Source organism: Oxyura jamaicensis, chromosome 1, assembly GCF_011077185.1.
Source record: "Oxyura jamaicensis isolate SHBP4307 breed ruddy duck chromosome 1, BPBGC_Ojam_1.0, whole genome shotgun sequence".
In the NCBI taxonomy this organism is placed as follows: Eukaryota; Metazoa; Chordata; class Aves; order Anseriformes; family Anatidae; genus Oxyura; species Oxyura jamaicensis.
The window spans coordinates 145,175,942-145,191,595 of NC_048893.1; the positions used below are offsets into that span (position 1 = coordinate 145,175,942).

At 40.8% G+C, this 15,654-nt stretch overlaps 1 protein-coding gene across 1 annotated transcript in view; it reads left to right on the top strand.

Moving 5' to 3' along the window:
- The window catches only part of FAM155A (family with sequence similarity 155 member A), a 515,407-nt gene that overhangs the window by 375,896 nt on the left and 123,857 nt on the right, over window positions 1–15,654 (top strand). The window lies entirely within an intron of this gene.

Genomic DNA, 15,654 nt, shown 5'->3' on the forward strand with positions numbered 1-15,654 from the left:
GCACCTTCAGGGTGACATTTGGTCAGATAGAAAAATTGCTCTAAATTTGGAATCAACATCAGATTTTCAGAACATTTAAACTAATTGAAGTAAACAGGAAATGAAATGAAACCAAACCAAAGGTAAAACATGTTAGAATAACCTTGCATTTATCCTTGATAGCTGATCTTCCAAAGAAGTGGTTGTCTAGTCTGCAGAGATTTCAGTAAAGCATTGACATGGTCAACCACTAACTGAGCTGGGAAAGTAGAGCATTACCACAGGAATTACAAAACAATGACCAAGGTATGAGCAAGCAAAGTTTCAGCTATTCAGCCCTCTATTTTCCTGTCTCACAAATCCTGCTCCACATCACAACTGAACACCGTGGAATAAACACTAATAAATTGTATGGAGGCATGAACCAGAAGAATGGAGAAATTCTGCTAGTGGAGTTACTCCTAGATCAGAGTTCAGATATACGGTTATTCCATTGATGACATCAAGCTGTGGAAATGTTAAGCTAGAAGGGGTGGATAATCAGAAGTGGATCAAATATTATGTAAAAAGAAATGAATTCCCACAAGTGGTGTAACTGAACTTGAATAAAATTTTACAGTTACAGCTTGGCAAGTAAAGACTTGCAAACAATAATTTTCATAGATCATTTATTGGTAATGACTAAGTGTAGAAAAACTTGATTACACTATTTGGGTATAGACAGTACCTCAGTTATGATTCAGCCTTTCAAAGTTAACCTAAGATAAATGCAGTTTCCTTAAAGTCTTCAGAGAATATTAAAAACATTTTATAAGGCATAGAGAAGATTATATCTTTGCTGCTATGTTTTCAGTGTTCAGGAAAGATAAAGAAAGAGAAGCAAAAGTGCTTCAGTTCAGGCTTTCACAGCACTTTAGACCCTGCTTTCTTACTGAAAAGCCTAGTGCCCATTGAAGTAATAGGTTTCAGTGGGAATGTGAGGTCTAAATAGGAGTGAGACAAAATATACCTTGGAGGATCAAATCCTAAATTTCGTAGTTTAGCAAAAAAATAGCTGAAAATGAATACTACTGTTCTTTCTAAATACTTAATGGGCATAAACACTTGTGAAGGAGAACCACTTACACAACAGATATTATTGGTTAAAAAAAAAAAAAAAAAAAAAAAAAAAAAGCACATCTGGATCATGAATAAATCTAAGCTAGAAAAAGGTTTCTAATCACTGTGATAAAAAACTGTTCAGGGATGGGGAGGATGACAACCTTCTGACTCAAATAATGAGGATGAAAGTGCTTTGCTATGTTTGTGAATAGGATTGCGAAATATACTGACTCATAACATTAAAGGTCTAGATCATATCTATCTACCTTGGTATTAAAACATCTGGGGGGTGGTTGTAAATGCTACTAGTCCTGAATATATCATGATATTTCACTCTCTAAACATGATCCTTTCTTGGAGCTGAGGAGTGGATGGAAAGAATTTTTGTTGCCACTTGTTGACCTCCTAAATCTCAGGATCTGTATAAAGTTAAGTTGAACCTTAAACGAAACCAGTAAACTGAGATCAGGGTTTTAAGGTTATGTATTTTTTCTGGCTGATATAAGAAATTACTCCAAGCAATTATTGAAAACATCATGCCCAAAAATAAACTGTATATCAGAAAGTTAAAACAAAATATGTTGGGAAATGTTTCAGAATTAAGATTACAAATTTTTTCTTGTACGTTCCATTTTCTGTTTCTGGATCAATAATAGCATAATTATAATTATTTCAGCTGTGGTTTGGTTAAACAAACAAGCATTTTTAGCATTAAATTTAATGAAAGAATCCCTAAACATATCTGTATAACTTTTCTGGTGCTGCAGGTGTCATTCTTGTCCTGCCCTACAACTTCTGTACAGGCTGCAGTATTGTTAATGCCTCACTCCTGGAGGAAATCTTCCTGGAGGACATCTCACCGTTTTGCCTTAGTCTGAAGATGTAAAAAGCTCCCCTGATCCAAATCACTGCCAAAGACACTGTTGCTGCTCTGGGTCAAATGAGCCTTGAGTCTCTCTATTCAACATCTCCCTTTTCCTTGCTTTATGAAGAAAGTGACTTAATATTGTCACCATTTGTCATATGCTGCTTTGGTCTGTGAGTTATGAGTCAGAGAGAAGGAAAATGCAGCTCAGGATCATTTAAAAGTGTTTTCTCTTTCTATGTAAAACCAAGGAAAACAAAACAGAACAAACAAAATAACAAAAAACTGGCCACTATGATATATTTCTGTCAAGATTATTTGGTTGATGCCTGGGTCTTCTTCAAGGGCAAACTCTTGGGCAAGTGTTATTTAAAAACCTCTAACCACTTTTGCTGCTTTGTAGTAAAGCACCATGTAGGGAAGTTTTGTGGAATCCTAGAAAACAATTAAAAGTGAATTTGAACTATTTGGAAGCAAATTGATTGGAACTGGGTGTGGCATGAATAAAAACTAATTGTTTTCTGCTAAAATTTGTGTACCACTGTGATGAAAAGCCCTTGGTTAGATGGAAATCCAGTCTCAGGGAATTTCCTCAGTTTAACTGTTGAAATGAAACCAATGTTTCAGGTGCATATTCTTCTCTATGGGGGACATAGCTTAATTTCAAGCAGGGTTTGCAGCATTCTTGCTCCAAACAAATACATTGGTTATAGCTCATTAGCATTTTGCAAAATATATCCAAAGTGTTTTAATAGGAAAGAGTCCACAGCTTACTTTGAAAAAATTTCATTCGTATAATTTCTCTTTTGCAAAAGTTCAAAATACAGTTCTTGATCAAAGTGCAATGTTGTCTTGAATACATATTCCTTTGCCCCCAAGATAAAGCTAATATCACCTTCTCAACAACAGGGTGATTGAAATAGGGTATTGTATGTAGTTGGCTCTAACTTTATTTTGGATACTGAGATATTTAGATAAGGCAATACTATTTAAGGATAAAGAGCCATACAACATCTTTTAAACATTATCTCTTTTTACTGGTATCTTACAAAAAATATATAATTTTCAATACTATGTATTTTGTATGCTTGTCATAGCGATTCATGAAAATAATTATAGGGGCTGTTACACAAACTCCAAACTATCTTAACCTTCTTACAGTCAAAAACTATGTGTTAAGGCCTTGTACCATAGCTGAGAACGCTGTGGAATGTGGGAATATTTGATTAGCAATAAAGAAGGAGCCAAATATTAAATTACACAAAAGTATCTGTACCAACTCAGCTCTGTTGTTGACTGTGTGTCACCACATCAGCAGAAGAGCAACTCAAGGGAGCTGCAAGCAAACTACTTGTGAGCTGCTTAAAAACTCACCAGCTGATGGCTCCTCCTGTAAGGAATCTGACATAGACTAATCTGATGGGGAAATGAGTTGATTTGATAAAAATGTCCCCAAAGGCTTGTTTGTATCTCCATGTCCGTACACGCTTTTAAAAATCCATTCCTCAACTAGCTCTTTCATGAGGGTTTCTGGAAAACAGATAATTATTTAAGTAAGCCTATTTACTTAGGATCTCTGCTATATTAGTGAATTTCAGAGACAGAGGGAAACCTCTGCTGTTAAACTGTTGGTGAGGGATAAATTCATATTACTTGTTTGTATCTAACAGAAACTCTGAACTTTATGAGCAATTCATATTGTAGTGGTGGGTGAGTCGCTGAGCAAGAAAATGTTTGTTATGCCCTCAGAGAGATTACTTCTGCCAAGATTTAAAGATAGTTGTAACTTTTAAATAAAATCAAGGGGAAGACCTCACAAAAATATGTTGCATAATTTTATCTGTGAATGAATCTACATGTATAGCTGGCAAATACTGTATTATCCAAAGACAACTATGTTACCCTTTTACCTACATATTTTATTTTTCCCCTTAGTAGTATGTATATTGTTTAAAGACAAGCTCTTTGCAAGAAAACAGCGGAGACAATACAGCTTCACTCTCCAACAGGCTCTGCAGTGTCAAGGACTGGGACCATCTCTGACAGCTGTAATTTAGGCTGCTGTTAGTGTACTTGTTTAATACAAAGCAGTAATAAAACTATCTGGAGGTTGGCAAGAAACATAAGAACACCTGTGTTGCCACTGTGACATCTCCCTTTTTCTATCAACCTCTTCTCTAAGTATTGTTCACTATACCTCCCCTGAACTAACTTGTATTTTCTCCCTTGGGGCTGTGAAGGAACATGAGAAGAGATACTGCTTCTCTTAATGGTATTTGTAATTATACCCTTCATCAACTTCGTAGCCCTTCTCTGGACACGTTCTAGGGCCTTGATGTCCTTCTTGTACTGAGGGGCCCAAAACTGAACACAGCACTCAAGCAGAGTACAAGGGGACGATCACCTCCCTGCTGCTGCTGGCTACACTGTTGCTGATGCAAGCCAGAATGTCATTGGCCTTGGCCACTTGGGCACACTGCCGGCTCATGTTCAGGTGAGCATCAATCGGCACCCCCAGATCCTTTTCCTCTGCACAGCTTTTGAGCCACTCTGCCCCAAGCCCGTAGTGATCCATGGTGTTGTGGCCAAAGTGCAGGACCCAGTGTTTAGCCATGTTGAGCCTCATCCCCTTGGCCTCTGCCCATCTATCCATCCTGTCCAGGTCCCTCTGCAGGGCCTTCTTACCCTCCAGCAGATTGACACTTCCTCCCAGCTTGGTGTCATTTGCAGACTTAATGAGGGTGCATTCAAATCCCTCATCCAAATAATCAATAAAGATATTAGAGAGGATGGGCCCCAACACTGACCCCTGGGGAACACCAATGGTGACTAGTCACCAGCTGGATTTCATTCCATTCACCACTCCAGCCAGTTCTTAACCCAGAAAAAAAGTGTAATTGGCCAAGCCATGGACTGCCAGGTTCTCCAGGAAAATACTATGGGAGACTGCATCAAAAACCTTGCTGAAGTCTAAGTGGACTATGCCAACAGCCTTTTCCTCAGCCACCAGACACGTTCCATCACCTTTTCTGGCACCGAGGTCAGGCTGACAGGCTTGTAGTTCTGCAGGTCCTCTTTGCGAGCCTTCTTATACATGGGTATCAAATTATCATGTTTCCAGTCATCTGGGACCACTCTGGATGACCAAGACCACTGATAGATCACAGAATCACAGAATCATCTAGGTTGGAAGAGACCTCCAAGATCACTTAGTCCAACCTCTGACCTAACACTAACAAGTCCTCGCCTAAATCATATCACTAAGCTCTAAAACTAGACTTCTTTTAAAGACCTCCAGGGATGGTGACTCAACCACTTCCCTGGGCAGCCCATTCCAGTGACTAACAACCCATTCAGTAAAGTTCTTCCTAATATCCAACCTAAACCTCCCCTGGCGCAACTTTAACCCATTCCCCCTCGTCCTGTCACCAGGCACGTGGGAGAATAGACCAATCCCCACCTCACTACAGCCTCCTTTAAGGTATCTGTAGAGTGCAATAAGGTCACCCCTGAGCCTCCTCTTCTCCAGGCTAAACAGTCCCAGCTCCCTCAGCCGCTCCTTGTAAGACTTGTTCTCCAGACCCTTCACCAGCTTCGTAGCCTTTCTCTGAACTCGCTCAAGCACCTCCATGTCCTTCTTGTAGCGAGGGGCCCAAAACTGAACGCAGTACTCGAGGTGTGGCCTCACCAGAGCCGAGTACAGGGGGACAATCACTTCCCTAGCCCTGCTGGCCACGCTGTTTCTTATGCAAGCCAGGATGCTGTTGGCCTTCTTGGCCACCTGAGCACACTGCTGGATCACATTCAGCTGACTATCAAAGAATACTCCCACGTCCTTCTCTGCCAGGCAGCTTTCTAACCACTCATCTCCCAGCCTGTAGTACTGCCTGGGGTTGTTGTGCCCCAGATGCAGGACCTGGCACTTGGCCTTGTTGAACTTCATACCGTTGGCCTCAGCCCATCGGTCCAGCCTATCCAGATCCTCCTTCAGAGCCTTCCTACCCTCAAGCAGATCGACACACGCACTTAACTTGGTGTCATCTGCGAACTTACTGAGGGTGCACTCGATCCCCTCATCTAGATCATTGATAAAGATATTGAAGAGGTATTGCAAGAGTCCCTCCCCTGAGGGACTCCACTAGTGACCGGCCTCCAACTGGATTTAACTCCATTCACCATGACTCTCTGGGCCCAGCAACCCAGCCAGTTTCTAACCCAATGAAGAGTACACCAGTCCAAGCCAAAAGCAGCCTGTTTCTCGAGGAGAATGCTGTGGGGAATGGTGTCAAAAGCCTTCCTGAAGTCAAGGTAGACTACATCCACAGCCTTTCCCTCATCCACCAAGCCTGTCACTTTGCAATAGAAGGAGATCAGGTTCATCAAGCAGCACCTGCCTTTCATAAACCCATGCTGACTGGGCCTGATCGCCTGCTTGCCCTGCAACTGCCGCGTGATGACACTCAAGATAATCTGCTCCATGAACTTCCCTGGAACGGAGGTCAAACTAACAGGTCTATAGTTTCCTGGGTCTACCCTCCGGCCCTTCTTGTACATGGACGTCACATTTGCTAGCTGTCAGTTGATTGGGACCTCCCCTGATTGCCAGGACTGCTGATAAATGATGAAAAGTAGCTTGGCCAGTTCTTCCAACAGTTCTCTCACCACCCTCAGGTGGTGAGAGAACCCAGCCCCATCGACTTGTGTATATCTAAGTGCTGTAGCATTTCCTCATGGATTGTGAGGGTCACATCCTTCTCCCCATGCCCTTCCACCTGCTCAGGGTACTGGGTATCTAGCGAAGAAGCTGGTCTTGCTGATAAAGACTGAGGCGAAGAAGGCATTAAGAACCTCAGCCTTTTCCTCATCTCTTGTAACTAAGTTTCCCCCTGCATCCAGTAAAGGGTGGAGATTCTCCTTAGTCCTTTTCGTGTTAAAGTATTTATAAAAACATTTTCTGTTTTCTTTAACAGCAGTAGCCAAATTGAGCTCCAGAAGAGCTTTGGCCTTTCTGTCTTTGTCCCTACACATCCTTATAACAACCTTATAACCCTTCTGAGTGGCCTGCCCTCTTTTCCAAATATCATAATATCTTTGGTCATGTGGGGGAGACCGCTCCTGAGCCATTAAGATTTCCTTCTTGAGGACTGCACAGCCTTCCTGGACTTCTCTGCCCTTCAGAACTGCTTCCCAAGGGATTCTGCCAACCAGTGTCCTGAATAGCTCAAAGTCTGCACTCTGGAAGTCCAAGACAGCAGTTTTACTGGCCCCCCTCCTGACTTTGCCAAGAATAGAGAACTCTACCTTTTTGTGGTCACTCTGCCCAAGACAGCTCCCAACCACCAAACCTCCCACCAGTCCTTCTCTGTTTCTGAACAGAAGGTCCAGCAGGACACTTCCGCTGGTAGGCTCACTAACCAGCTGTGTCAGGAAGTTATCTTCCACGCTCTCCAGAAACCTCCTAGACTGCTTCCTCTGACCTGTATTGAATTTCCAGGATATGTCTGGGAAGTTGAAGTCCCCCATGAGGACAAGAGCTGACCATTTCACCACTTTTGCCAGCTGCCTGCAGAATTCCTCATCCGTCTCCTCATCCTGCTTTGGCAGTCTGTAACAGACCCCCAGCAGGATGCCTGCCTTGTTGGCCTTCCCACCAAAAACAGCCCAGCAATCACATCCACCAACTCCCTCAGCACCCAGATGCATCCTATCTGGCCCCATAGACTTGTGAGAGTCCAGGTGGAGCAGCAAGTCTCTAACTTTTTCCACCTGAACTATGAGGTGTTACTTCTGCTCCCCATCCCAGACTTTCAGGCTGTGAGGCTGAGTGCCCCGAGGATAAGTTGTCTGGTTAGTAAAGACAGGTGTAAAGAAGTCTTTAAGAACCTCAGCCTTTTCCTTATCCTCAGGAGTCATGTTCCCCTCTGCATCCAGTAAAGAATGGAGATTTTCCTTGACCCTTCTCTTGCCATTAATATATTTATAAAAAAAATAATTATAAATAAATAAATAAACAAACAAACAAACAAACATTTTTTATTGTCTTTAACCATAGTGGGTAGGTTGAGCTTGTGCTGGGCTTTGGACTCCCTGATTTTTTCTCTGCATATGCTGGCAGATCAATAATAAAGACTTCAAACCATATAGAATCTACCACACACTTTTGTAAATTGTTCCAGCAATAAAGTGTTCCATCAATTAACATGTTACACTTATTACAACTTCATTTTTATTTTATTATTTAGGGTGTTGAAGGTTAGTATTAAGTGAACTGTGAGCTTTATGCTAACCATTCTTTGATCTATTTTATCATTATTAGCTAATATTTAATTTTATAAGGGCTCTGAAAATCTGTGATTAACACTTTTAACTCTCATTGTCATCTAACCAAAAAAAAATAAATGAAATCATTAAACTATTTCTTTACTTCTCTGGATGAATCAGCTATTAGAGAAAATGAATTTTCGATGGATATCTGGATGTGAAAATGTGATAGAGAAGAAACATGAAACAAATATGAAAATATTAAAGTATAAAAGAAAGTGTAATGGCAGATGATGTTTCTGTGGGAATATTTGATCTTCAAGTAGATCCTTGAAAAGGCTGAAGTCTGATCTCCTTATTTCCAAGGCTGTGAGCTTGCAATGTGACCTCCTTGCTGCTCTAAGGTTCTTGAACTTCACCATCTCATGGTCACTGCAGCCAAGGCTGCCTTTGACCTTCACACTCCTAACAAGCCTTCACACTCGTAACCTCCTCGTTGGTGAGAATCAGGTCCAGCAGGGCACCTCTCCTCATTGACTCTTCTATCATCAGTACTCTCCAGGAATCTCTCATGGTTCTTTATCTGTCCACAGGCGGAGCTCCATGCATTGCAGCTTCTCTCTTCCACAAAGGACAACTTCCACTCCTTATCTTTCCAGCCTGTCCTTCATAAAGTGCTTGTATCCCTCCACTGCAACACTCCAGTCAAGGGTGCCATACCAGTACATCTCCATGACGTCTCCTGTTGTATCCACTTCCTGTTACATTCTCTTGAAATAGTATAAAGACAGAAATCTTCACAGAGTTAGCATATAGGATCTTCATTAACAATATTGATTTGGACTGTAAAATGTAAATCTCTAGAGCAAAAAGTGCTTGTCAATAATGTAAATAGCTTGGCTATTTATTGGTTACCTTTCTTTGTTAATTAAAATTTTAATTATAAGTAATATTTGTACTGCACTCACTTGATGTTTGTGTCTTGTTCTTTAGAGGGATAAAACAAATTACTCAACTACTCAGCTACTCAACTTGCACAGAAAACAGAAAAAATAATAATATTTTTTTTATGTTTCATGGCACCTATTATACAAGCATACCATACATCTTAAACTTTCTCTCTCTCTCTCTTTTTTTTTTTTTTTTTTTTTGGTTTCCAGTTCTAGTATTTGACTTGTATAGACTGGGGTGACAATCATTTTCAAGCTAAGCCCCAAGTGTAGATTTTACTCCATTTGACATAGAAGAAAGAGAATATATTCCTTTGTAGGCAGTTCTAAACACTCAGATTTCTGGAAGAAAAGAACCAATTTTATAGGAGGATTTTTTCTTAATCATATGAATTTGTTTTGGTTTTAAATAAAATGTGCTTCTGCTATAGTTTCTTTTTTTTTTTTTTTCATATGTAATAAAGTTATTATAGGAAGGAGACACAAATCATACTCTTCTATAAGGTAGGTATGAAATGCCTGAAACAAAAATGTTAAAGAATCCTGCATCTTTATTTTCCATAGCATAGTTTAGTAAAAAAATGAAGAAAGTAACACAGTACACTTACTTTCCTTTTTTATAATTCACTGAGATGTAAGTGCAGATATTTGACTGGAGACTGTTAGACTGCACCATGCCGTTTCCTCTTAATGTTTTCTATTTATTACCAGGATCCTCTAGACACTTCATTGAGTTATATTCTTTTAGAAGCAGATTCCAGCTCCACCTCGGCTGTGTGAACCTATGTTAGATCTAAAAACTGCTCTTCCTGAAAGATTAGGAGACATTCAATTAGAAGCGCCTGCAACTTCTTGACGTTGTTCAAGCAAAAGTGACGTGAAGCTTTGGCAATGGGTTTGGTCCTTCATTTGGTTAGGCTGAGATCTGTGAATGGAAAATGATCTGCTTTTATTTGTGGCAGTATTTGACATTCACAGTGAGTGGATGAAATGAATTTAACAGAAAGGAAATGTTTTAAGCTCAAGAAGCTGAACAGGTTTAGAGCAAACTTGCCTGCATTCTCTCTTTTTCTCCCCCTGCTTGCATATAATGCTTCAATCGCATGGTTACAATCCTAAGCACAGTTGTAAATTTTTTTAAAGAATTTGGTTTGTTGTCAGTTGAACAAAAATAAGAGCTACTCAGCTTTAATGATGTTTCCAGTTTTTTATTATGCTTTTCCATAGCAATATCTTTGTATCCTAGGACCCAAGTTTTGTTTTGTTTTCAGCTCCAAAACTGCATCTGCACCATCCAGAACAAACATGTTGCAAAGCAATTCCTCCACTTAGGAAGTTGTACTTAAGAGGATAACTCAGTTATTCTCCTAAGCAAAACCCAAATGACAGTTAAGCAAACAGAAATGATCTGAGTAATGAAAATAATCAGAAATAATTTGACCATTTATGCTGGCCAGTTTCAATTGGCACAGTTCTTTAAAATGTTTTTAGTTTGCTGAAGAAAATCAAGGCAAGTCTTTCAAAGTTCTCCTTGGAAAATGTAAACCTGGGAACCTGAAAATGGAACTGCTGGGGTTTTTGCTAGATCATGGAGAGCAATAGTTCCCAACCAGTTTTGGAAATTTTCCATTGAAAACTGTATCTGCATTGCATTTTGGGGATGATTTCTGTATGCCTAGGCTAATACTAAACTTTGGTAGTCACAAAGGAAGCTTCAAGTGCTCTGAGTTCTGCAAATAGTCATGACACCAAGAAATGGTCCTAACCAGTCTAGCCAGTCTGACAGAGCTCATGCAGAAGCCATACTATTTCAGTTTCACTGCTGGCAGCACATGCAATAGCTAGATTGAACCTAATTCAGGTATCCTGCACATGCTGTGATTACATTTCATAATTACAGCAAACACAAATGTAAGTGAAGCTTTAGTTTCATCCTACCTGGCTTGTTTGTGGGAACAGTTGGAATTCAAGTGTTGACAGCTTTAGAAAGTAGCACAATAATGATGCAGCAAGTTAGATCATAGCAGTGGATAACTGACTATTTCCTGCTTTAATAGCTAACTAATGTATGTGAATGTTGGAAGACCCCAGGGCACCAGCATGCAAATTCTGTGCTGTGCCTTCCTTACAATCCACAAATATTTGTTCTTTCCCTTCTGTGAGAGCAACTTCTTACTCCAGTTGGCATGTGAGACAAGTTCTCAAATTTCTCTCCAGTTCACAGGATGAAGCTCTGCAATGAAATAGAGCCAATCTAAAAACATTTTGCACCAAGGGAAACAGTCCTGCTTAGGACTCATGGGCAGTTTTGTTTCCTCCTTTGAGTCACCTAAACTATTAGGAATCTATTCGTATGTTAATATTTTTAGTTTTCTGTTGACTAAGCAAGTTGGACTGTCTGATTTTGAGGTCAGATGAGTGCCAAGGTCAGTGGAGGAGAAAAGGAGGGAGCGTGCATCTAGGATGTGAGCACAGGGGAGAAAGGGACAGCCAATTTTACTGGAAGTGAGCTACTAGTTTGGTTCTGATAGCTCAGAGATGTAAACGTGAAGCTTGAAGTCTCAGTTTACAATGCCAGCAAAAGACTTTGTGCTGAAGCAGCTGACAAGTATGCCTGCGTTATCTCTGCTGACTCTGCTGTTGACCTCTGTCAGAAGGGCAGAGTTCCCAGCTGGGGGCTGTCGCAAGATTTGACATTGCTTTCCAGTCAGTGTCCTTGCTCTGTGCATACATACTCCTGCTGAGTTTGGGACTAGCTATGGTGCATTCATTTGGCCTTATTGTTGTACTGAGGCAAAGCTATTTGGCAGAAATCTGCAGGATCCCAAAGTTCCTTCTGTATGATAAAGTTTAACAGAATAGCTGTTTACTTTTTAGAAAGCAAGATTGTGGTGGGCAGAAAGTAAGACTCAGGTGGGAAGCTGAGTTCCACCATGGCTGCTCTCTCACTCCCCCTCCTCAAAGGTGAAGGGGGAGAAAATACAATGCAAAGGGCTCAAGGGTTGAGATAAGGACAGGGAGATCACTCAACAATTATCGTGACAGGCAAAACAGACTCAGAGTTGGGAGACAGGAAGATTTATTGCCTATTACTAAAAAGCTAGAGAAGTGAGAAACAAAAGAAAGAAACCAAAAAAACCTTCCCCCCATCCACCCTTGTCCACCTTCTCCCCCTGAGTGGTGCAGTGGAACAGGAGGATGGGGGCTGTGGTCAGTCTATAACACTTCATCTCTGCCCCTCCTTCATTGTTGCTCTTTTCCCCTGCTCCAACATTTGGTCCTTCCCACAGGATGCAGTCCTTGCTAAACTGATCCGGTGTGGGCTTCCCACAGGCAGCAGCTCTTCAAGAACTGCTCCAGATACGGGTCTGTACCATGGGGTCCATCCCTCAGGAGCAAACTGCTCCAACCACAGGAGTCAGCTCCCCCCAGAACCCCTGCTCTTGCATGGGCTTCTCTCCACAGACTGCAGGTCTGGCCTGGAATCTCCTCCTGCAGGGATCCTCCACAGGCCGCAGCCTCCATCAGTGTAGGTCTACCTGCTCCACCGTGTTCTCCTCCATGGCCTGCAGTGTGGAACCTTGCTCCACTGTGGTATTCCATGGGCTGCAGGGGGACAGCCTGCTCCACCATGGTCCTCACCACAGGCCACTGGGGAACTTCTGCTCCAGCACCTGGAACACCTCTCCCCCTCCTTCTTCACTGACCTTGGCACATGCAAGGCTGTTTCTCACTCCTCTTTCCCTTTCTTATGCTCTCACAGAGACACAAAAGAACATCACTTATTGGCTCGTCTCTGGTCAGCAGTGGGGCCCTTACCTAACATGGGACAGCTTCTAGATCCTTCTCACAGAAGTCAACCCTATGGCCCCCTGCTACTAAAACCTTGCCACATAAATCCACAACGTAGACCAAGGTACTCTTTGTTTCCCAGAAAAATGAAAAAAAAAGTCATGGAGAAGGAGATTTTTATTTATTTGTTTGTTTGTTTGTTTGTTTTACCCATTGTCTGTTCAAAATGGAAGTAGAGATCTAGCTCTATTTCACTGATGTTTATTTTTCTAACTAAAATTCATTATGCAGTCTGCACACCATTGGTGAGTTGCAAGGGCACAATACTATGGTAACTGTGTTGGGTCTGTCTGGGATGGAGTCACCTTTCCCTGCAGCAGCCCACACAGTGTTGTGCTCTGCACTCGTAGCTGGAACAGCACTGGTATCACTCCAGTGTTGTGTCTATTGCTGCATAGTTCTGGAACAACATCAGAACTCCCTCCAAGACCCCAAGAGCCAGCAGGCTGGGGGTGGGCAATTGATGGGGAGGGGACATCATCAGGGCAGCTGACCTAAACCAACCAAAGGGATATTCCGTAACACCTGATGTCGCACTCAGCAATGAAAGGGTGGCTCTCATGGGGGAGGGTCTCTCCTGAACAACCAGTATGCGTTTTGAGGCCCTGCTTCCCGGGATGTGGCCGAACATTGCTCGTTGATGGGAAGTAGAGAATAACTTTTTTCCTTTCTCTCTGTGCTTCCGCGCAGCCTTGTTGTTTCTTTTGTTTCTTTTCCTCCCCATTCCCCTTTCCTTTAATTAAATCATTCTCATCTCAAACCTTGAGCTCTTTGTGTTGTCTTTTCTCCCCCTTCCTCTTTGAGGAGGGGAGGAGCGAGAGAGCGATTGTGGTGGAGCTCAGCTGCCCACTTGAGTAAAACCATCACAGTAACATATGAAATGAAAACTTAATAATTCAAGCAAGGTTCCATCTCAAACAAAGTAACATGACTATATTAAGTCCTATTAATGGTTGCTGTGAAAACTAAACTTTCAGTCACTTATAACTTGCTTCATTAAAGTTAAATTGAAAACCCAATGATGTTCTATCCATTTCCTGGTTTTATCTGTTTTGTTATGGATCTCTCATCCATAGCAATAGAAAAATAAGATAGTTCATCTAAATTCTGAGCAGTAAACCTCTTGTAATAATTATGAGAAATGTTAAGAAAATGCAAGACTTCAAACTTTTAAATCTCAGTAATATTGTAGATTACAAATAATAGCTACACATAGTCCCTTTAACAAAGAGAGAAAATGCACAGCGTTATTTTCATTTTCTTTTCCACTATCTGGGACAGAAGAAGAGTGGAGGGTGAAAGTCCCTGAGTGTTTTGTCAGTATGGTGTGCCACAGTCATTTTAGCTCATCATATAAAAGTAGCTTAGAGAGATGAAAGTGCCTAGAGATTTTTGCAAACAGATCATCTTTATCTCATATAATTTTCTGTCCCAGAAGTACACTTCCTGCCAGTTAGCTCAATAGTTCTACTGGGAAAAAAAAAAAAAAAAAAAAAAAAAGTATCAACTCCAAATAAGTTCACCAGTTGTGATGAATAATTATCTATATGCAATTTACAGACTGTTCCACGATGTAGAATTATTATTACAAAAGTCCCCCCCACACACTTTTTCCTTTTTTTTTTTTTTTTTTTTTTTCTTAATTTAAATCTTCCACATTAAAGGTATTGCTGGCAAGGACTACACTGTGTCCCTTCAGAGCAGACACAGTAGTTAAAAGCAAGTTGGGATGATGGGTTAGCAGAAACCCAGGAGAGCCAGTGTTCTCTTCTATGTCTGTGGGGGAAGAATTTACTCTGAAACAATGGAAAGTTACCCAAAGCAGAACAAAGAAGTCTGAGTTCCTCTGTTTTTTTTATACTAGTGGAAGCCTCATAAATAATAATAATAATAATAAATAAGACAGGTAGGAAGGAAAAACAAATACGAATATTTAAGAGGAAAAACACTGTTCAGAACAAAAGCTTAGGGCAAGGTTGGAAATAGCCTGACCTAACTAAGCATCCAAGTTCAGAAAATAGATACAGTTGGAAGGTGCCACAAATCAGGAAGAAAAAAAAAAAAAAAAAAAAAAAGGCACAAATTACAAAAGGCATTACACTACTTTAGATGGCCCGTGCTGCAGGCTGGACACTGCTCAAAAGGGTAGGAAATAGAGAAAAAAAAAATGAATACAGAGGTTATTCAATTCATATTTTTCATCATGCTAGATGTTCCTTAACTTACTAAGCAATAAGCAGCAGTGATCAGAAATCCCATACTGAAGCACGCAGTCAATTACAGATTTTGTTCCTGTATTTTAAACTACAATGTTCTTATGGTGTTTTTAAATTGCTGGTTGGTGTTTGTTTTTCGTTGTTGTTGTTGTTTATTTTGTTTTGTTTTGTACTAAGAATATGCTTGAGATTTTGAAGGATTAAGGCAGCAATTCTCACAAGGAACCCCCTGTACATGTTCAGCACTGAAATGTCTACATCCAGACTTTAACCAGGGGAGGAACCTGTATTGTCCTAATGAACTAGATGCTAGCAATACATTAAAATGAGACTCTGCATAGAGGTATGGAAACAGCCAGACACCAATTAAATCTATGAATCTGCTTCTACTATGGAAAAAAAAAAAAAAAAAAAAAAAAAAAAAAAAAAA